Source organism: Arachis stenosperma, chromosome 4 (genome assembly GCF_014773155.1).
Source record: "Arachis stenosperma cultivar V10309 chromosome 4, arast.V10309.gnm1.PFL2, whole genome shotgun sequence".
In the NCBI taxonomy this organism is placed as follows: Eukaryota; Viridiplantae; Streptophyta; class Magnoliopsida; order Fabales; family Fabaceae; genus Arachis; species Arachis stenosperma.
This window is the reverse complement of record NC_080380.1, coordinates 90,088,064-90,109,719: the sequence shown is the minus strand read 5'-3', so window position 1 is coordinate 90,109,719 and position 21,656 is coordinate 90,088,064. Positions and strand designations below refer to the sequence as shown.

At 38.6% G+C, this 21,656-nt stretch overlaps 2 non-coding genes across 2 annotated transcripts; both read right to left on the bottom strand.

Moving 5' to 3' along the window:
• Positions 1 to 2,611: 2,611 nt before the first annotated feature.
• Positions 2,612 to 2,719, bottom strand: LOC130978221 (small nucleolar RNA R71). The gene has a single exon (XR_009085876.1). It is a non-coding gene; the product is annotated as a small nucleolar RNA R71 (small nucleolar RNA).
• A 13,221-nt stretch (positions 2,720 to 15,940) lies between these two features.
• LOC130977739 (small nucleolar RNA R71) lies at positions 15,941 to 16,048 on the bottom strand. The gene has a single exon (XR_009085418.1). It is a non-coding gene; the product is annotated as a small nucleolar RNA R71 (small nucleolar RNA).
• Between the last annotated feature and the right edge of the window lie 5,608 nt (positions 16,049 to 21,656).

Sequence of the window (21,656 nt, the reverse complement as noted above, 5' to 3'; positions counted from 1 at the left end):
ATTAAAGCCAATAATATAAAAAGCTAAATAAGAATCTTAGATCTGAAAGACCTCAAAATCATGAATTAATAAAGATATCAAATGTAACATGGGCAGTTGTAGCCAAATAAAGAAGTTGAGTTAAACATAGAAATCCATAAACTAAATTGAGGAAATAAATAAAAGGAATATTGAACCTGATATGAAGATGAAATAATCCTGAAGTGAAAAGAAATCCTAATCCTAATCCTAAGAGAGAGGAGAGAACCTCTCTTTTTAAAAACTACATCTAAACTATGAAAAGTGAATTATGAAAGCATAATTATGAATGGATGCATTCTCCCACTTTATACCTTCTAATCTGTGTTCTCTGGGCCAAAAACTGGGTCAAAAATAGCCCAAAAATTGCTGATTGTGAAATCTGGTCCGTACAGGTTGCGGCAGAGTGACGCGGAGGCATCATCCACGCGTTTGCGTGGAATGAGATTCGCAGATGCAACACGTCCGTGTGGAGCGCACGTTCGTGTCGCCTATCTGTACGGCCACTATGGCGAATTATATATCAAATCGAAGCCCTGAACGTTAGCTTTCCAACGCAAGTGAAATCGCATCATTTGGACCTTTGTAGCTCAAGTTATGATCGTTTTAATGCGAGAGGGTCAGGCTGACAGCTTTGCAGTTCCTTCAACTTCTTGTATTCCTTCCACTTTTGCATGCTTCCTTTCCATCCTCTAAGCCATTTCTATTCTGTAATTCCTGAAATCACTTAACACACATATCAAGGCATCTAATGGTAATAAGAGAGGATTAAATAAAAGGAAATAAAAGCCAAAGAAGCATATTTTCAATCATAGCACAGAATCAGGAAGGAAAATATAAAACATGCAAATCATATGAATAAGTGGGTAAAGAGTTGATAAAAACCACTCAATTGAGTACAAGATAAACCATAAAATAGTGGTTTATCACAAAATCTCATCCTTCAATTCCAAAAATTTTAATCCTAATTTCTAAAATCCCTTTTTCAAAAATATCAAATGCATCTTAATCCATAAACACAAATCTTTTTCCAATCCAATCCAACTATTTTTCAAATTTTTCAAAACTCAATTATCTTTTAAAATCTTTTTCAAAATAAAAAATTCTGATTTATCTTTTCCAAATATCATTCACAACTTTTTTATTTTTAAATTATATCTTTTTCTTATCATATTTATCTTTTATAAATCATATCTTATATCTTATCTTTTTAAAATTTTCGAAATTGCCTCTCCTTCTATTCCTCTCCTTTCCTTTCTTTTGCTTGAGGACAAGCAAATCTCTAAGTTTGGTGTGTTTTTCCATGATCACTGAGCTAAAACTCATCAAGATCATGGCACCTAAGGGAAAACAAACCACTTTAAGATGCAAGAAAGAGAATATTCCAAAACCACTTTAGAATCAAGAGAAGTTCTTAACCAAAGAACATGCAGACTAGTACCACAAAATAATGAGTCTGAGATCAGTGATCTTGGAAGTTAAATTCGATATGAAAGAAGATGAATATCTAGAGATACAGGAGCTGAAGCGCCAGAAGCTGTCTCTTGAAGGACCAAGCACCCCACAAGTTGAAGGAGCACCCATCATCTCCCAAACCAAAGGTTGTTGAGTCCTAATCTTAAACTTAACTCTGTGATACTTGTTCTTATATGAATTTACCTTAGAAATTATATATGAGTAGTTGTAATTAGTATATCTATTTTGATTTTATCTCCAATTAAGCTATAATTTATTTTTCTCATCATCATTAAACATGAATAAAATAGTAGATTTTTAGAATAAAGAGGCAATATTTTTTTTCGAGTTCTTAATAAGGAAAATTCTAATTATTTATTTGTGGTGGCAATACTTTTTGTCTTCTGAATGAATGCCTGAACAGTGCATATTTTTTATATTGAATTTTTTGAATGTTAAAATTGTTGGCTCCTGAAAGAATGATGAACAAGAGAAATGTTATTGATGATCTGAAAAATCATGAAATTGATTCTTGAAGCAAGAAAAAGCAGTGAAAAAAAAAAGCAAAAGAGGTAGAAAAAGCCAATAGCCCTTTAAACCAAAAGGCAAGGGTGAAAAGGATCCAAGGCTTTGAGCATCAATGGATAGGAGGGCCCAAGGAAATAAATCCAGGTCTAAGTGGCTAAATCAAACTGTCCCTAACCATGTGCTTGTGGCATGTAGGTTGATGAGCGGATAATTTATACGCTTTTTGGCATTGTTTTTAGTATGTTTTTAGTATGTTTTAGTTAGTTTTTATTATATTTTTATTAGTTTTTAGTTAAAATTTACTTTTCTGGACTTTACTATGAGTTTGTGTGTTTTTCTGTGATTTCAGGTATTTTTTTCTATGAATTGCAAGTTTCATGGACTTCAATTGGAAGATCCTCATAAGTTCTTGGCTGAATTTTTGCAAATCTGTGACACTGTTAAGACCAATGGAGTTGATCCCGAGGTCTACAGACTAATGCTTTTCCCTTTTGCTGTAAGAGACGGAGCTAGTATATGGTTGAACTCACAACCTAGAGACAGCCTGAACTCTTGGGAAAAGCTGGTCAATGCCTTCTTAGCTAAATTCTTTCCACCTCAAAAGATGAGTAAGCTTTGAGTGGAAGTTCAAACCTTCAAACAAAAGGAAGGTGAATCCCTCTATGAAGCTTGGGAAAGATACAAGAAATTGATCAGAAGGTGTCCTTCTGACATGCTTTCAGAATGGAGCATCATAGGTATCTTCTATGATGGTCTGTCTGAACTGTCCAAGATGTCATTGGATAGCTCTGCTGGAAGATCTCTTCATCTGAAGAAGACGCCTGCAGAAGCTCAAGAACTCATTGAAATGGTTGTAAATAACCAGTTCATGTACACTTCTAAAGGAAATCCTGTGAACAATGGGACAACTCAGAATAAAGAAGTTCTTGAGATTGATACTCTGAATGCCATATTGGTTTAGAACAAATTATTGACTCAGCAAGTCAATATGATTTCTCAGAATCTGACTGGATTGCAAGCTGCATCCAACAGTAATAAAGAAGCATCTTCTGAAGAAGAAGCTTATGATCCTGAGAACCCTGCAATGGAAGAGGTGAATTACATGGGAGAACCCTATGGAAACACCTATAATCTTTCATGGAGAAATCATCCAAATCTCTCATGGAAGGACCAATAGAAGCCTCAACAAGGCTTCAACAACAATAATAGTGGAAGAAATAGGTTTAGCAATAGCAAGCCTTTTCCATCATCTTCTCAGCAACAGACAGAGAACCCTGAGCACAGTCATTCTGGATTAGCAACCATAATCTCTGATCTATCTAAGACCACACTAAGTTTCATGAATGAAACAAGATCCTTCATTAAAAATTTGGAGGCACAAGTGGGTCAGCTGAGTAAAAAGGTTACTGAAACTCCTCCTAGCACTCTCCCAAGTAATACAGAAGAAAATCTCAAGAGAGAGTGCAAGGCCATAACCATGGCCAACATGGCCGAACCTGGAGAGAGTAAGGAGGATGTGATTCCCAGTGAGAAAAACCTCATGGGATGTCCTTTAAACAAAAAGGAGTTTCCCTTTGAGGAACCAAGGAAATCTGAGGCTCATACAGACACCATAGAGATTCTATTAAACCTACTTTTGCCATTCATGAGCTCTAATGAGTACTCTTCCTCTGAAGAGGATGAAGATATTACTGAAGAGCAAGTTGTTAAGTACCTTGGAGCAATCATGAAGTTGAATGCCAAGTTATTTGGTAATGAGACTTGGGAGGATGAACCCCCCTTGCTCACCAATGAACTGAATAACTTGATTAGACAGACATTACCTCAGAATAAACCGGATCCTGAAAAACTTTTAATACCCTGTACCATAGGCACCATGACCTTTGAGAAGGCTCTGTGTGACCTGGGGTCAGGAATAAACCTCATGTCACTCTCTGTAATGGAGAAATTGGGAATTTTTTAGGTGCAAGCTGGAATAATTTCACTAAAGATGGCAGACAAATCCATGAAACAGGCTTATGGACTTGTAGAGGATGTTTTAGTGAAGGTTGAGGGCCTTTACATCCCTGCTGACTTCATAATCCTAGACACTGGTAGGAACAAGGATGAATCCATCACCCTTGGCAGACCCTTCCTAGCCACAGCAAAAGCTGTAATTGATGTTGACAGAGGAGAGTTGGTCCTTCAAGTGAATGAGGACTACATTGTGTTTAAAGCTCATGGATCTCCTTCTGTACACATAGAGATGAAGCATGAAAAGCTTCTCTCAATACAGAGTCAAACAGAGCCCCCACATTCAAACTCTAAGTTTGGTGTTGAGAGGCCATCATCATGCTCTGAGTATCTATGAGGCTCCATGAGAGCTCACTGTCACGCTATTGACATTAAAGAAGCACTTATTGGAAGGCAACCCAATTTTATTTATCTATATTATTTACTCTTTCATTTTATTTTCCACTGTTATTTTATGTTTTCTTTAGGATGATCATGTGGAGTCACAAAAACAAAAGCAAAAATCAAAAACAACATTGAAAACAACACACCCTGGAGGATGAGCTTACTGGCGTTTAAACGCCAGTAAAGGTAGCAGAATAGGCGTTAAACGCACAGTCTGCCACTATTCTGGATGTTTAACGCCAGAAAAGGGAACCAGACTGGTGTTTAATGCCGGAAAAGGGCACCAAGCTGGCATTAAACGCCAGAAAGGGAAGAAAAGCTGGCACTAAATGCCAAAAATAGGCAACAACCTGGCGTTTAACGCCAGGATTGGCACTCAAAGGGGCGTTTACACGCCAAAATAGTACAGGGATGAGAAATCCTTGACACTTCAGGATCTGTGGACCCCACAGGATCCCCACCTACCTCAACTCACTCTCTCTCTTCTTCACACCTTCCCATAATACCCTTCCTCAAATACCCCTCACCAATCACCTCCATTTCTTTTCCCCATCACCTCTTCACCACTCACACCTCTCCATCTCTTCTACTTCTTCTTCTTCTCCATCCTTCTTTCTTCTTTGATCGAGGACGAGCAAATCTTTTAAGGTTGGTGTGGAAAAAGCATTGATTTTTGTGTTTCCATAACCATTTATGGCACCTAAGACCGGAGAGACCTCTAGAAAGAGAAAAGGGAAGGCAAAAGCTTCCACCTCCGAGTCATGGGAGATGGAGAGATTTATCTCAAAGGTCCATCAAGACCACTTCTATGAAGTTGTGGCCAAGAAGAAGGTGATCCCTGATGAGCGGATAATTTATACACTTTTTGGCATTGTTTTTAGGTAGTTTTTAATATAATCTAGTTACTTTTAGGGATGTTTTCATTGGTTTTTATGCTAAATTCACATTTCTAGATTTTACTATCAGTTTGTGAGTTTTTCTGTGATTTCAGGTATTTTCTGACTGAAATTGAGGGACTTGAGCAAAACTCTGATAGGAGGCTGACAAAGGACTACTGATGCTGTTGGAATCTGACCTCCCTGCACTCAAAATGGATTTTCTGGAGCTACAAAACTCCAAATGGCGCGCTCTCAACAGCGTTGGAAAGTAAACATCCAGAGCTTTCAAGCAATATATAATAGTTCATACTTTATTCGTGATTAGACGATGTAAACTGGCGCTCAACGCCAGCTCCATGTTGCTGTCTGGAGTCAAACGCCAGAAACACGTCACGAACCAGAGTTGAACGCCCAAAACACGTTACAACATGGCGTTCAACTTCAAGAGAAGCCTCAGCTCGTGGATAGATCAAGCTCAGCCCAAACATAGACCAAGTGGGCCCCGAAAGTGGATTTATGCATCAATTACTTACTGATGAAAACCCTAGTAGCTAGTTTATTATAAATAGAACTTTTTACTAGTGTATTAGACATCTTTGAACATTTAGTTCTTAGACCTTGGGGGCTGGCCTCGGCCATGCCTGAACCTTCATCACTTAAGTATTTTCAACGGTGGAGTTTCTACACACCATAGATTAAGTGTGTGGAGCTCTGCTGTACCTCAAGTTTTAATGCAATTACTATTATTTTCTATCCAATTCGAATTATTCCTATTCTAAGATATTCGTTGCACTTCAACTTGATGAATGTGATGATCCGTGACACTCATAATCATTCTCACCAATGAACGCGCGTGACAGACAACCACTTCCATTCTACCTTAGACCAGGCGCATATCTCTTGGATTCCTTAATCAGAATCTTCGTGGTATAAGCTAGAATTGATGGCGGCATTCATGGGAATCCGGAAAGTCTAACCTTGTCTGTGGTATTCCTAGTAGGATTCCGGGATTGAATGACTTTGACGAGCTTCAAACTCTTGAAGGCTGGGCATTAGTGACAGACGCAAAAGAATCACTGGATTCTATTCCAACCTGATTGAGGACCAACAGATGATTAGCCGTGCTGTGATAGAGCATTTGGACCATTTTCACTGAGAGGATGGGATGTAGACATTGACAACGGTGATGCCCTACATACAGCTTGCCACGGAAAGGAGTAAGAAGGATTGGATGGATGCAGTAGGAAAGCAGAGATTCAAAAGGAATACAGCATCTCCATACACTTATCTGAAATTCCTACCAATGAAATTACATAAGTATTTCTATCCTTTATTAATAAATTAATTATCTCTTTATATTTTCGAAAACCCAATAATCAATTATTATCCGCCTGACTGAGATTTACAAGATGACCATAGCTTGCTTCATACCAACAATCTCTGTGGGATCGACCCTTACTCACGTAAGGTATTACTTGGACGACCCAGTACACTTGCTGGTTAGTTGAGCGACGTTGTGAGGTTATATTTAGACCATGGTATTGAGCACCAAGTTTTTGGCGCCGTTGCTGGGGATGGTTCGAGTATGGACAACTAACGGTTCGTCTTGTTGCTCACATTAGGTAATTTTCTTTTCAAAAAGTTTTCAAAAAAAAAAACTTTCAAACAAATTTTTCTTTATTTTTGTTTTTCTAAAGAATATTTTCGAAAAAAATAATAAAAATACAAAAAAAAATCATAAAATCATAAAAATAAAAAATATTTTGTGTTTCTTGTTTGAGTTTTGAGTCAACTTTTAAGTTTGGTGTCAATTGCATGCTTTAAAAATTTTCTTGCATTTTTCGAAAACTCATGCATTCATGGTGTTCTTCATGATCTTCAAGTTGTTCTTGACAAGTCTTCTTGTTTGATCTTGATGTTTTTTTGTTTTGTGTTGTTTGTTGTTTTTCATATGCATTTTTCGTTTGTTAGAGTCCATGCATTACAGATTTCTAAGTTTGGTGTCTTGCATGTTTTCTTTGCATCAAAAATTTTTCAAAATTATGTTCTTGATGTTCATCATGATCTTCAAAGTGTTCTTGGTGTTCATCTTGACATTCATAGTGTTCTTGCATGCATCATGAGTTTTGATTCATAATTTTCATGTTGTGAGTCATTTTTATGTTTTTCTCTCTCATCATCAAAAATTCAAAAATAAAAAAATATCTTTTCCTTATTTCTTTCCAAATTTTCGAAATTTTGGGTTGACTTGGTCAAAAAAATTTTAAAAATTAATTGTTTCTTACAAGTCAAGTCAAATTTTCAATTTTAAAAATCTTATCTTTTCAAAACTTTTTCAAATCAAATCTTTTTCATTTTTATCTTATTAATTTCGAAAATTTCAAAATATTTTTTCAAAAATCTTTTTCTTAATTTTATTTCAAAATTTCGAAATTACACTAACAATTAATGTGATTGATTCAAAAATTTGAAGTTTGTTACTTTCTTGTTAAGAAAGGTTCAATCTTTAAACTCTAGAATCTTATCTTTTAGTTTCTTGTTAGTTAAGTAATTAATTTTAATTTTAAAAATTTTAAATCTTTTTCAACCATATCTTTTTATCATATCTTTTTATCTTATCCCTTTATCATATCTTTTTCAAAATTTTATCTTTTTCAAAAATTTGATTTCAAAATATCTTATCTTACTTCTTATCTTCTTATCTTTTCAAATTTGACTTTAATATCTTTTTCAACTAACTATTTGACTTTTTGTTTGTTTCTTATCTTTTTCAAAACCACCTAACTACTTTTCCCTCTCTAATTTTCGAAAATATCTCATTCCTTTTTCAAAATTCTTTTTAAATTAACTAATTGTTTTAAAATTTTAATTTTAATTCTATCTCATATTTAATTTTCGAAAATCATTAACTCCTTTTCAAAATTAATTTATGAATTCTCTCTCTCATCTTCTTCTATTTATTTATCTATTTACTAACACTTCTCTTCACCTCTTCTCATCTCAAATCACTGCCCCTATCCTTACCCGTGTGTTTGGATTATTCCTTCTTCTTAATCCTTATCCCCTTTCTTCTTCTACTAATAATAAGAATCCTCTTTACTGTGACATAGAGGATTCCTCTTCCTTTTCTTTTTCTCTTCTCTTTCATATAAGCAGGAACAAGGAAAAAGGTACTCTTGTTGAAGCTGATCCTGAACCTGAAAGGACTCTGAAGAGGAAACTAAGAGAAGCTAAATTACAACAATCCAGAGGCAACCTTTCTGAAATTTTCGAACAAGAGAAGGAGATGGCAGCCGAACCCAACAACAATAATGCAAGGAGGATGCTTGGTGATTTTACTAAACCCACGTCCAAGTTTGATGGAAGAAACATCTCAATTCCCACCCAGATGGCCGAAACATACACATTTCTCCCTCTCCTCCATATTTTCTTCTCCCTCCATTCTTTCTTCTTTGCTCGAGGGCGAGCAACATTCTAAGTTTGGTGTGGTAAAAGCATAGCTTTTTTGTTTTTCCATAACCATTGATGGCACCTAAGGCTAGAGAAACCTCAAAAAAAAAAAAGAGAAGAAAAAATGGGAAGACAAAAAGCTTCTACCTCCGAGTCATGGGAGATGGAGAGATTCATCTCAAGAGTCCATAGCTCAGTAATAGAGCATTTGACTGCACATCAAGAGAGCATGAGGAATTCCCTCATCAAGAAATCCCTGGATACCTCAGGGGATACATTTTCCTCCACACAATTATTGGGAGCAATTAAGGATAAGAGCACCAAAATCATTAGGGAGGATCAACAAAGGCAAGGAAGGGACATAGAAGAGCTTAAGGACATTGTTGGTCCTTCAAGAAGAAGACGCCACTAAGGTGAACTCATTCCTTGTTCTTATTTTTCTGCTTTTCGATTTTTATGCTTCATGTTTATCTATGTTTTGTGTCTCTACTTCATGATCATTAGTATTTAGTAACTATGTCTTAAAGTTATGAATAACTCCATGAATCCTTCACCTCTCTTAAATAAAAAAATGTTTCTAATTCAAAAGAACAAGAAGTACATGAATTTCGAAATTATCCTTGAATTTAGTTTAATTATATTGATGTGGTGACAATAATTTTTGTTTTCTGAATGAATGCTTGAACAGTGCATATTTTTTATCTTGTTGTTTATGAATGTTAAAATTGTTGGCTCTTGAAAGAATGATGAACAAAGAGAAATGTTATTGATGATCTGAAAAATCATGAAATTGATTCTTGAAGCAAGAAAAAGCAGTGAAAAGTAAAAAGCTTGCGAAAAAAAAATAGAAAGAAAAAGAAAAAGCAAGCAGAAAAAGCCAATAGCCCTTAAAACCAAAAAGGCAAGGAAAAAATGATCCAAGGCTTTGAGCATCAATGGATAGGAAGGCCCAAGGAAATAAATCCAGGCCTAAGCGGCTAAATCAAGCTGTCCCTAACCATGTGCTTGTGGCATGCAGGTCCAAGTGAAAAGCTTGAGATTGAGTGATTAAAGTCGTGATCCAAAGCAAAAAGAGTGTGCTTAAGAGCTCTAGACACCTCTAACTGGGGACTCTAGCAAAGCTGAGTCACAATCTGAAAAGGTTCACCCAGTCATGTGTCTGTGGCATTTATGTATCCGGTGGTAATACTGGAAAACAAAGTGCTTAGGGCCACGGCCAAGACTCATAAAAGTAGCTGTGTTCAAGAATCAACATACTTAACTAGGAGAATCAATAACACTATCCGAAATTCTAAGTTCCTAGAGAAGCCAATCATTCTAAACTTCAAAGGAAAAAGTGAGATGCCAAAACTGTTCAGAAGCAAAAAGCTACAAGTCCCGCTCATCTAATTAGAATTAATATTCATTGATATTTTGGAATTTATAGTTTATTCTCTTCTTTTTATCCTAATTGATTTTCAGTTGCTTGGGGACAAGCAACAATTTAAGTTTGGTGTTGTGATGAGCGGATAATTTATACGCTTTTTGGCATTGTTTTTAGGTAGTTTTTAATATAATCTAGTTACTTTTAGGTATGTTTTCATTGGTTTTTATGCTAAATTCACATTTCTGGACTTTACTATGAGTTTGTGTATTTTTCTGTGATTTCAGGTATTTTCTGGCTGAAATTGAGGGACTTGAGCAAAACTCTGATAGGAGGCTGACAAAGGACTACTGATGCTGTTGGAATCTGACCTCCCTGCACTCAAAATGGATTTTTTGGAGCTACAAAACTCCAATGGCGAGATCTCAACGGCGTTGGAAAGTAGACATCCAGAGCTTTCCAGCAATATATAATAGTCCATACTTTATTCGTGATTAGACGACGTAAACTGGCGCTCAACGCCAGCTCCATGTTGCTGTCTGGAGTCAAACGCCAGAAACACGTCACGAACCAGAGTTGAACGCCCAAAACATGTTACAACTTAGCGTTCAACTCCAAGAGAAGCCTCAGCTCGTGGATAGATCAAGCTCAGCCCAAAAATACACGAAGTGGGCCCCGGAAGTGGATTTATGCATCAATTACTTACTTCTGTAAACCCTAATAGCTAGTTTATTATAAATAGAACTTTTTACTAGTGTATTAGACATCTTTGAACGTTTAGTTCTTAGAGCTTGGGGGCTGGCCTCTCGGCCATGCCTGAACCTTCATAGATTAAGGGTGTGGAGCTCTGCTATACCTCAAGTTTTAATGCAATTACTGTTATTTTCTATCCAATTCGAATTATTCCTATTCTAAGATATTCGTTGCACTTCAACTTGATGAATGTGATGATCCGTGACACTCATCATCATTCTCACCTACGAACGCGCGTGACTGACAACCACTTCTGTTCTACCTTAGACCGGGTGCATATCTCTTGGATTCCTTAATCAGAATCTTCGTGGTATAAGCTAGAATTGATGGCGGCATTCATGGGAATCCAGAAAGTCTAACCTTGTCTGTGGTATTCTGAGTAGGATTCCGGGATTGAATGACTGTGACGAGCTTCAAACTCTTGAAGGCTGGGCGTTAGTGACAGACACAAAAGAATCACTGGATGCTATTCCAACCTGATTGAGAACCGACATATGATTAGCCGTGCTGTGACAGAGCATTTGGACCATTTTCACTGAGAGGATGGGATGTAGCCATTGACAACGGTGATGCCCTTCATACAGCTTGCTTTGGAAAGGAGTAAGAAGGATTCGATGGATGCAGTAGGAAAGCAGAGATTCAAAAGGAATACAGTATCTCCATACACTTATCTGAAATTCCTACCAATGAAATTACATAAGTATTTCTATCCTTTATTAATAAATTAATTATCTCTTTATATTTTCGAAAACCCAATAATCAATTATTATTCGCCTGACTGAGATTTACAAGATGACCATAGCTTGCTTCATACCAACAATCTCTGTGGGATCGATCCTTACTCACGTAAGGTATTACTTGGACGACCCAGTACACTTGCTGGTTAGTTGAGTGAAGTTGTGAGGTTATATTTAGGCCATGGTATTGAGCACCAAGTTTTTTGGAGCCATTACTGGGGAATTAATTTCGAACAACAATTCAAGCATAAATCACAATTTCGTCCACCAATCCCTAAGGTCCTTGTTCCGGTGGTTACCTGAAACTGTAGGTCGATCTCGGACGAGATCTTCTGTGCTGATCGGAGATGATGTGTCCGGTTTGCTGGACTGATAATGTTGCTGATCCTTTGTCACCGGAGGGTGGTGGTACCTGCAAGGGACTCCGATGCTTAAGTTAGCAAGGGTATTAAGCAGGTTTTTATGTAGAATCAGAGTATGTGTTATACTTGGGTGCTCCAGTGTATTTATAATGGCGTAAAGAGACCTTCTTAGATAAGATAAGTTAGTTATCTTATCTTATCTTTATCTTATCTTTAACGGGGGTCCTCTTATCTTTAAGGGAACCACCTTTATCTCTACAGGCTTGGGCCGCCCTTGGATTTGAGACGTGTTCCTCTATTTTGGGCTTTTTGTTTGGGCTGCCTGTGACTTGGCCGAGCTTTTTGAGAAGAGATCGGGTTGTCCTGTCCTGGAAAGAGGTCGGTCGCTTTGTCTGTAGAACATCCCGGGTTGGATAGCTCGACCTAGGGTATGAACAGTTGATGAGCGGATAATTTGTACGCTTTTTGGCATTGTTTTTAGTATGTTTTTAGTATATTTAGTTGAGTTTTTCGTATATTTTTATTAGTTTTTAGTTAAAATTCACTTTTCTGGACTTTACTATGAGTTTGTGTATTTTTCTGTGATTTCAGGTATTTTCTGGCTGAAATTGAGGGACCTGAGCAAAAATCTGATTCAGAGATTGAAAAGGACTGCAGATGCTGTTGGATTCTGACCTCCCTGCACTCGAAGTGGATTTTCTGGAGCTACAGAAGCTCAACTGGCGCGCTCTCAACGGCGTTGGAAAGTAGACATCCTGGGCTTTCCAGAAATATATGATAGTCCATACTTTGCCCAAGATTTGATGGCCTAAACCGGCGTTCAAAGTCACCCTCAGAATTTCCAGCATTAAACGCCGGAACTGGCACCAAAGTGGGAGTTAAACGCCCAAACTGGCACAAAAGCTGGCGTTTAACTCCAAGAAGAGTCTCTACACGAAAATGCTTCAATGCTCAGCCCAAGCACACACCAAGTGGGCCCGGAAGTGGATTTTTATGTCATTTGCTCATCTTTGTAATTCTTAAGCTACTAGTTCCCTATAAATAGGACCTTTTGCTATTGTATTTGATGTCTTGGAATCTTGGTAGCTATCTTTAGTCTTATGCTATCTTAGATCATGGGGCTGGCCTCACGGCCATGCCTAGACCTTGTTCTTATGTATTTTCAACGGTGGAGTTTCTACACACCATAGATTAAGGTGTGGAGCTCTGCTGTACCTCGAGTATTAATGCAATTACTATTGTTCTTCTATTCAATTCAGCTTGTTCTTATTCCAAGATATTCATTCGCACTCAAGAACTTGATGAATGTGATGATTATGTGACGCTCATCATCATTCTCACTTATGAAGGTGTGATTGACAACCACTGTCGTTCTACAAGCAACAAGGCTCTAATGTTTATCTTTTGGATTCCTGATACACGATGCATGGTTGATCGCCTGACAACCGAGCACTCGCCTGACAACCGAGCCAGCCATTCCGTGAGATCAGAGTCTTCGTGGTATAGGCTAGAACTGATGGAAGCATTCAAGAGAATCCGGAAGGTCTAACCTTGTCTGTGGTATTCTGAGTAGGATTCAATGATTGAATGACTGTGACGTGCTTCAAACTCGCGATTGTGGGGCGTTAGTGACAGACGCAAAAGAATCACTGGATTCTATTCCGACATGATCGAGAACCGACAGCTGGATAGCCGTGTCGTGACAGGGTGCGTTGAACATTTCCACTGAGAGGATGGGAGGTAGCCACTGACAACGGTGAAACCCTTGCATAAGCTTGCCATGGAAAGGAGTAAGAAGGATTGGATGAAGACAGTAGGAAAGCAGAGAGACGGAAGGGACAAAGCATCTTCATACGCTTATCTGAAGTTCTCACCAATGAAATACATAAGTATCTCTATCTTTATCTTTATGTTTTATTCATATATCATCCATAACCATTTAAGTCTGCCTGACTGAGATTTACAAGGTGACCATAGCTTGCTTCATACCAACAATCTCCGTGGGATCGACCCTTACTCGCGTAAGGTTTATTACTTGGACGACCCAGTGCACTTGCTGGTTAGTTGTGCGAAGTTGTGTTTATGCCATGGTATTGAGCACCAAGTCTTTGGGGCCATTACTAGGGATTATTTGAGTTGTGAAAAGTAGTGATCACAATTTCGTGCACCAAGTTTTTGGCGCCGTCGCCGGGGATTGTTTCGAGTATGGACAACTGACGGTTCATCTTGTTGCTTAGATTAGGTATTTTTCAGAATTCTTAAGAATGAATTCTAGTGTTTCAAGGTGATGTTCTTATCATCACCAAAGCTGATTGATTATCATCAATTTAGCTCTTGAATGCAATGTCCTGCTAAAGCTTGGCTATCCATGTCTAATTCCTTTAGACTGAAGCTTTAGACTAATATTGCATGATTCCTGGAATTCTCATTAAGAATTTTGATACCTTTATTTTCTTTTCCACTTAATTTTCGAAAAATCCAAAAAAATTACAAAATCATAAAAACCAAAAATATTTTATGTTTCTTGTTTGAGTCTAGTGTCTAATTTTAAGTTTGGTGTCTTGCATGCATTGTTTATTTGATCTTGGTTCTATTTTCAAGTCAATAATACAGGGAACTGAAGATTCAGTACATGCAGCAGAGGAATTATACAGAAAAAGCTGGGTGTTCAAAACGCCCAGGGAAGAAGGAAAAACTGGCGTTTAAACGCCAGCCAGGGTGCCTGGCTGGGCGTTTAACGCCCAAAAGGGTAGAGCTTTGGGCGTTAAACGCCAGAATGTGCACCATTCTGGGCGTTTAACGCCAGGATGGCACAAGAGGGAAGATTCTATTTTTAATTCAGATTTTTTTTCAAGTTTTCAAAGTTTTTCAAAATCAAATCTTTTTCAAATCATATATTTTCAATCAAATGTTTTTAAAATCAATTTCTTTCCTTTTTCAAAAATACTTGCTGTCAATTAATGATTTGATTCAACATTTCAAGTATGTTGCCTTTTCTGTTGAGAAAGGTTTAATGTTTTATCTTTTCTTGTTAGGCAAGTCATTAATTTTTAAAATCAAATCTTTTTAAAAAATTGTTTTTCAAATCATATCTTTTCAATCATATCTTTTTCAAAATAGTTTTCAATCATATCTTTTTTATTTCTAATTTCAAATCTTTTTCAAAAATCACTTGATTTCTTTTCCACTCTTAGTTTTCGAAAATCAATTCAAGTTTTTCAAAATGTTTTTAAAATCTTTTTAACTTAATTTTCGAAAAAAAATCTCTTCCCCTCTTCTCACATCCTTCTATTTATGGAGTGACACTCCTCCTCAATGCACAATTCGAACTCTATCTCACTAAATTCGAATTCTTCTACCTCTTTCTTCTATTTTTCTGTTCCTCTGACACCTCAAGGAATCTCTATACTGTGACATAGAGGATTCCACATTTTTTCTTGTTCTCTTCTCTTTCATATGAGCCGGAGCAAAGACAAAGGCATTCTTGTTGAAGCTGACCCTGAACCTGAAAGGACCTTGAAGTGAAAGCTAAGAGAAGCTAAGGCACAACTCTCTGTAGAGGACCTAACAGAAATCTTCAAAGAAGAAGAAACCATGGCAGCCGAAAACAACAACAATGCCAACAATGTAAGGAAGGTGCTGGGTGACTTTACTGCACCTATTCCCGACTTCTATGGGAGAAGCATCTCTATCCCTGCCATTGGAGCAAACAACTTTGAGCTTAAGCCTCAATTAGTTTCTCTAATGCAACAGAATTGCAAGTTCCATGGACTTCCATTGGAAGATCCTCATCAGTTCTTAGCTGAATTCTTGCAAATCTGTGACACTGTCAAGACTAATGGGGTTGACCCTGAGGTCTACAGACTTATGCTATTCCCTTTTGCTGTAAGAGACAGAGCTAGGATATGGTTGGACTTACAACCTAAAGACAGCCTGAACTCTTGGGAAAAGCTAGTCAATGCCTTCTTGGCAAAGTTCTTTCCACCTCAAAAATTGAGTAAGCTTAGAGTGGAAGTCCAAACCTTCAGACAGAAGGAAGGAGAATCCCTCTATGAAGCTTGGGAAAGATACAAACAATTGATCAGAAAATGTCCTTCTGACATGCTTTCTGAATGGAGCATCATAGGTATTTTCTATGATGGTCTCTCTGAACTATCCAAGATGTCTTTGGATAGCTCTGCTGGAGGATCTCTTCATCTGAAGAAGACGCCTACAGAGGTTCAAGAACTAATTGAAATGGTTGCAAATAACCAATTCATGTACACTTCTGAAAGGAATCCTGTGAACAATGGGACAAATCAGAAGAAAGGAGTTCTTGAGATTGATACTCTGAATGCCATATTAGCTCAGAACAAGATATTGACTCAGCAAGTCAATTTGATTTCTCAAAGTCTATCTGGAATGCAAAATGCACCAGGCAGTACTAAGGATGCTTCGTCTGAAGAAGAAGCTTATGATCCTGAGAACCCTTCAATGGAAGAGGTGAATTACATGGGAGAACCCTATGGAAACACCTATAATTCTTCATGGAGAAATCATCCAACTTTCTCATGGAAGGATCAACAGAGACCTCAACAAGGTTTCAACAATAATAATGGTGGAAGGAACAGGTTTAGCAATGGCAAGCCTTTTCCATCATCTTCTCAGCAACAGACAGAGAATTCTAAGCAGAGCCACTCTGACTTAGCAACCATGGTCTCTGATCTAATCAAAACCACTCAAAGTTTCATGACTGAAACAAGGTCCTCCATTAGAAATTTGGAGGCACAAGTGGGTCAGCTGAGCAAGGAAATTACTGAACTCCCTCCTAGTACTCTTCCAAGCAATACAGAAGAAAATCCAAAAGGAGAGTGCAAAGCCATCAACATGGCCGAATTTGGAGAGGAGGGAGAGGCAGTGAACGCCACTGAGGAAGACCTCAATGGACGTCCACTGGCCTCCAATGAGTTCCCTAATGAGGAACCATGGGAATCTGAGGCTCAAAATGAGACCATAGAGATTCCACTGGACTTACTTCTGCCATTCATGAGCTCTGATGAGTATTCTTCCTCTGAAGAGGATGAGTATGTCACTGAAGAGCAAGTTGCTAAATACCTTGGAGCAACCATGAAGCTAAATGACAAGTTATTTGGTAATGAGACTTGGGAGGATGAACCCCCTTTGCTCACCAAAGAACTGGATGACTTGTCTAGGCAGAAATTACCTCAAAAGAGACAAGATCCTGGGAAGTTTTCAATACCTTGCACCATAGGCACCATGACATTCAAGAAGGCTCTGTGTGACCTAGGGTCAAGTGTAAACCTCATGCCTCTCTCTGTAATGGAGAAGCTAGGGATCTTTGAGGTACAAGCTGCAAGAATCTCACTAGAGATGGCAGACAATTCAAGAAAACAAGCGTATGGACTTGCAGAGGATGTTTTGGTGAAGATTGAAGACCATTACATCCCTGCTGATTTCATAGTCCTAGAGACTGGGAAGTGCATGGATGAATCCATCATCCTTGGCAGACCCTTCCTAGTCACAGCAAAGGCTGTGATTGATGTTGACAGAGGAGAATTGATCATTCAAGTGAATGAATAATCCTTTGTGTTTAAAGCTCAAGGATATCCCTCTGTCACCATGGAGAGGAAGCATGAAGAGCTTCTCTCAAATCAGAGCCAAGCAGAGCCCCCACAGTCAAACTCTAAGTTTCGTGTTGGGAGGCCACAACCAAACTCTAAGTTTGGTGTTGAACCCCCACATTCAAACTCTAAGTTTGGTGTTGGGAGGTTCCAACATTGCTCTGAGTATCTGTGAGGCTCCATGAGAGCCCTCTGTCAAGCTACTGACATTAAAGAAGCGCTTGTTGGGAGGCAACCCAATGTTATATTTTATCTATTTCCCTTTGTTATTTTATATTTTTTGTAGGTTGATGATCATGAAAAGTCACAAAATCAATTAAAAAAGCAAAAATAGAATGAAAATCAGGAAGAAAAACAGCACACCCTGGAGGAAGGCCTTGCTGGCGTTTAAACGCCAGTAAGGATAGCAGTTGGGCGTTTAACGCCCAGTCTGGCACCATTCTGGGCGTTTAACGCCAGAAAGGGGCACCAGACTGGCGTTAAACGCCAGAAAAGGGCAAGAAGCTGGCGTTAAACGCCAGAAATGGGCACCAGCCCGGCATTTAACGCCAGAATTGGCACAAAGTGCATTTTTGCATGCCATTTGGTGCAGGGATGACTTTTCCTTGACACCTCAGGATCTGTGGACCCCACAGGATCCCCACGAACCCTACCCCTCTCTTCATCCCTATATAAACCCATCTTCACTCCTTCATTTTCACACACCCTAAACACTACTTCTTCCCCTTTTGACCGAACCACAACGCCATCTCCTCCATATCCTCCATTTTCTTCTTCTTCTACTCTATTCTTTCTTCTTTTGCTCGAGGACGAGCAAACCTTTTAAGTTTGGTGTGGCAAAAGCATTGCTTTTTGTTTTTTCATAACCATTTATGGCATCTAAGGCCGGAGAAACCTCTAGAAAGAGGAAAGGGAAGGCAAAAGCTTCCACCTCCGAGTCTTGGGAGATGGAGAGATTCATCTCAAGGGTGCATCAAGACCACTTCTATGAAGTTGTGGCCTTGAAGAAGGTGATCCCCGAGGTCCCTTTCAAACTCAAAAAGAGTGAATATCCGGAGATCCGACATGAGATTCGAAGAAGAGGTTGGGAAGTTCTCACCAACCCCATTCAACAAGTCGGAATCTTAATGGTTCAAGAGTTCTATGCCAATGCATGGATCACCAAGAACCATGATCAAAGTGTGAACCCGGACCCAAAGAATTGGCTTACAATGGTTCGGGGGAAATACTTAGATTTTAGTCCGGAAAATGTAAGGTTGGCATTCAACTTGCCCATGATGCAAGGAGATGAACATCCTTACACTAGAAGGGTCAACTTTGATCAAAGGTTGGACCAAGTCCTCACAGACATTTGTGAAGAGGGTGCCCAATGGAAGAGAGATTCAAGAGGGAAGCCGGTTCAATTGAGAAGGCATGACCTCAAGCCCGTGGCTAGAGGATGGTTGGAGTTTATCCAACGCTCAATCATTCCCACTAGCAACCGGTCCGAAGTTACTATAGACTGGGCCATCATGATTCATAGTATCATGATTGGAGAAGAAGTAGAAGTTCATGAGGTTATAGCCCAAGAACTTTATAAGGTGGCGGACAAGTCCTCTACCTTGGCAAGGTTAGCCTTTCCTCATCTCATTTGTCACCTCTGTTATTCAGTTGGAGTTGACATAGAATGAGACATCCTCATTGATGAGGACAAGCCCATCACTAAGAAAAGGATGGAGCAAACAAGAGACCCCTATCATCATGAAATCCCTGAGATACCTCAAGGGATGCACTTTCCTCCACAAAACTATTGGGAGCAATTCAACACCTCCCTGGGAGAATTGAGTTCCAACATGGGACAACTAAGGGTGGAGCACCAAGAATATTCCATCCTCCTCCATGAAATTAGAGAAGATCAAAGAATCATGAGAGAGGAGCAACAAAGATAAGGAAGAAACATTGAGGAGCTCAAGCACTCCATAAGACCTTCAAGAGGAAGAACAAGCCGCCATCACTAAGGTGGACCCGTTCTTTAATCTCCTTGTTCTTTATTTTTCTGTTTTTCGAAAATTATGCTTTATGTTTATCCATGTTTGTGTCTTATGATCATTAGTGTCTATGCCTTAAAGTTATGAATGTCCTATGAATCCATCACCTTTCTTGAATAAAAAAAAATGTTCTTAATTGAAAAAGAGAAGAATTGCATGACTTTCAGATTTTATAACAGATTAATTATTTTGATGTGGTGGCAATACTTTTGTTTCTGAATGTATGCTTAAACAGTGCATATGTCTTTTGAATTTGTGGTTCATGAATGTTAAAGTTGTTGGCTCTTGAAAGAATGATGAAAAAGGAGACATGTTACTGAGGATCTGAAAAATCACAAAAATGATTCTTGAAGCAAGAAAAAGCAGTGAATACAAAAAAAAAAAAGAGAAGGAGAAAAACGAAAAAAATAGAAGAGAAAAAGAAAAAGTAAGCAGAAAAAGCCAATAGCCCTTTAAACCAAAAGGCAAGGGTAATAAAAAGGATCCAAGGCTTTGAGCATCAGTGGATAGGAGGGCCTACAGGAATAACATCCTGGCCTAAGCGGCTAAACCAAGCTGTCCCTAACCATGTGCTTGTGGCGTGAAGGTGTCAAGTGAAAACTTGAGACTGAGCGGTTAAAGTCGTGATCCAAGGTAAAAAGAGTGTGCTTAAGAACCTTGGACACCTCTAATTGGGGACTCTAGCAAAGCTGAGTCACAATCTGAAAAGGTTCACCCAATTATGTTTCTGTGGCATGTATGTATCCGGTGGTAATACTGGAAGACAGAGTGCTTTGGGCCACGGCCAAGACTCATAAAGTAGCTGTGTTCATGAATCATCATACTTAACTAGGAAAATCAATAACACTATCTGGATTCTGAGTTCCTAAAGAAGCCAATCATTCTGAATTTCAAAGGATAAAGTAAGATGCCAAAACTATTCAGAGGCAAAAAGCTAAAAGCCCTGCTCATCTAATTAATACTGATCTTCATAGATGTTTTTGGAATTCATTGCATATTCTCTTCTTTTTATCTTATTTGATTTTCAGTTGCTTGGGGACAAGCAACAATTTAAGTTTGGTGTTGTGATGAGCGGATAATTTGTACGCTTTTTGGCATTATTTTTAGTATGTTTTTAGTATATTTTTATTAGTTTTTAGTTAAAATTCACTTTTCTGGACTTTACTATGAGTTTGTGTGTTTTTCTGTGATTTCAGGTATTTTCTGGCTGAAATTGAGGGACCTGAGCAAAAATCTTATTCAGAGACTGAAAAGGACTGCAGATGCTATTGAATTCTGACCTCCCTGCACTCGAAGTGGATTTTCTGGAGCTACAGAAGCCCAATTGGCGCGCCCTCAACGGCGTTGGAAAGTGGACATCCGGGGCTTTCCAGCAATATATGATAGTCCAGACTTTGCCCAAGATTTGATGGCCCAAACCGGCATTCAAAGTCACCCTCAGAATTTCCAGCGTTAAACGCCGGAACTGGCACCAAAGTGGGAGTTAAACGCCCAAACTGGCACAAAAGCTGGCGTTTAACTCCAAGAAGAGTCTCTACACGAAAATGCTTCAATGCTCAGCCCAAGCACACACCAAGTGGGCCCGGAAGTGGATTTTTATGTCATTTGCTCATCTTTGTAATTCTTAAGCTACTAGTTCCCTATAAATAGGACCTTTTGCTATTGTATTTGATGTCTTGGAATCTTGGTAGCTATCTTTAGTCTTATGCTATCTTAGATCATGGGGCTGGCCTCACGGCCATGCCTAGACCTTGTTCTTATGTATTTTCAACGGTGGAGTTTCTACACACCATAGATTAAGGTGTGGAGCTCTGCTGTACCTCGAGTATTAATGCAATTACTATTGTTCTTCTATTCAATTCAGCTTGTTCTTATTCCAAGATATTCATTCGCACTCAAGAACTTGATGAATGTGATGATTATGTGACGCTCATCATCATTTTCACTTATGAACGCGTGATTGACAACCACTGTCGTTCTACAAGCAACAAGGCTCTAATGTTTATCTCTTGGATTCCTGATACACGATGCATGGTTGATCGCCTGACAACCGAGCGCTCGCCTGAC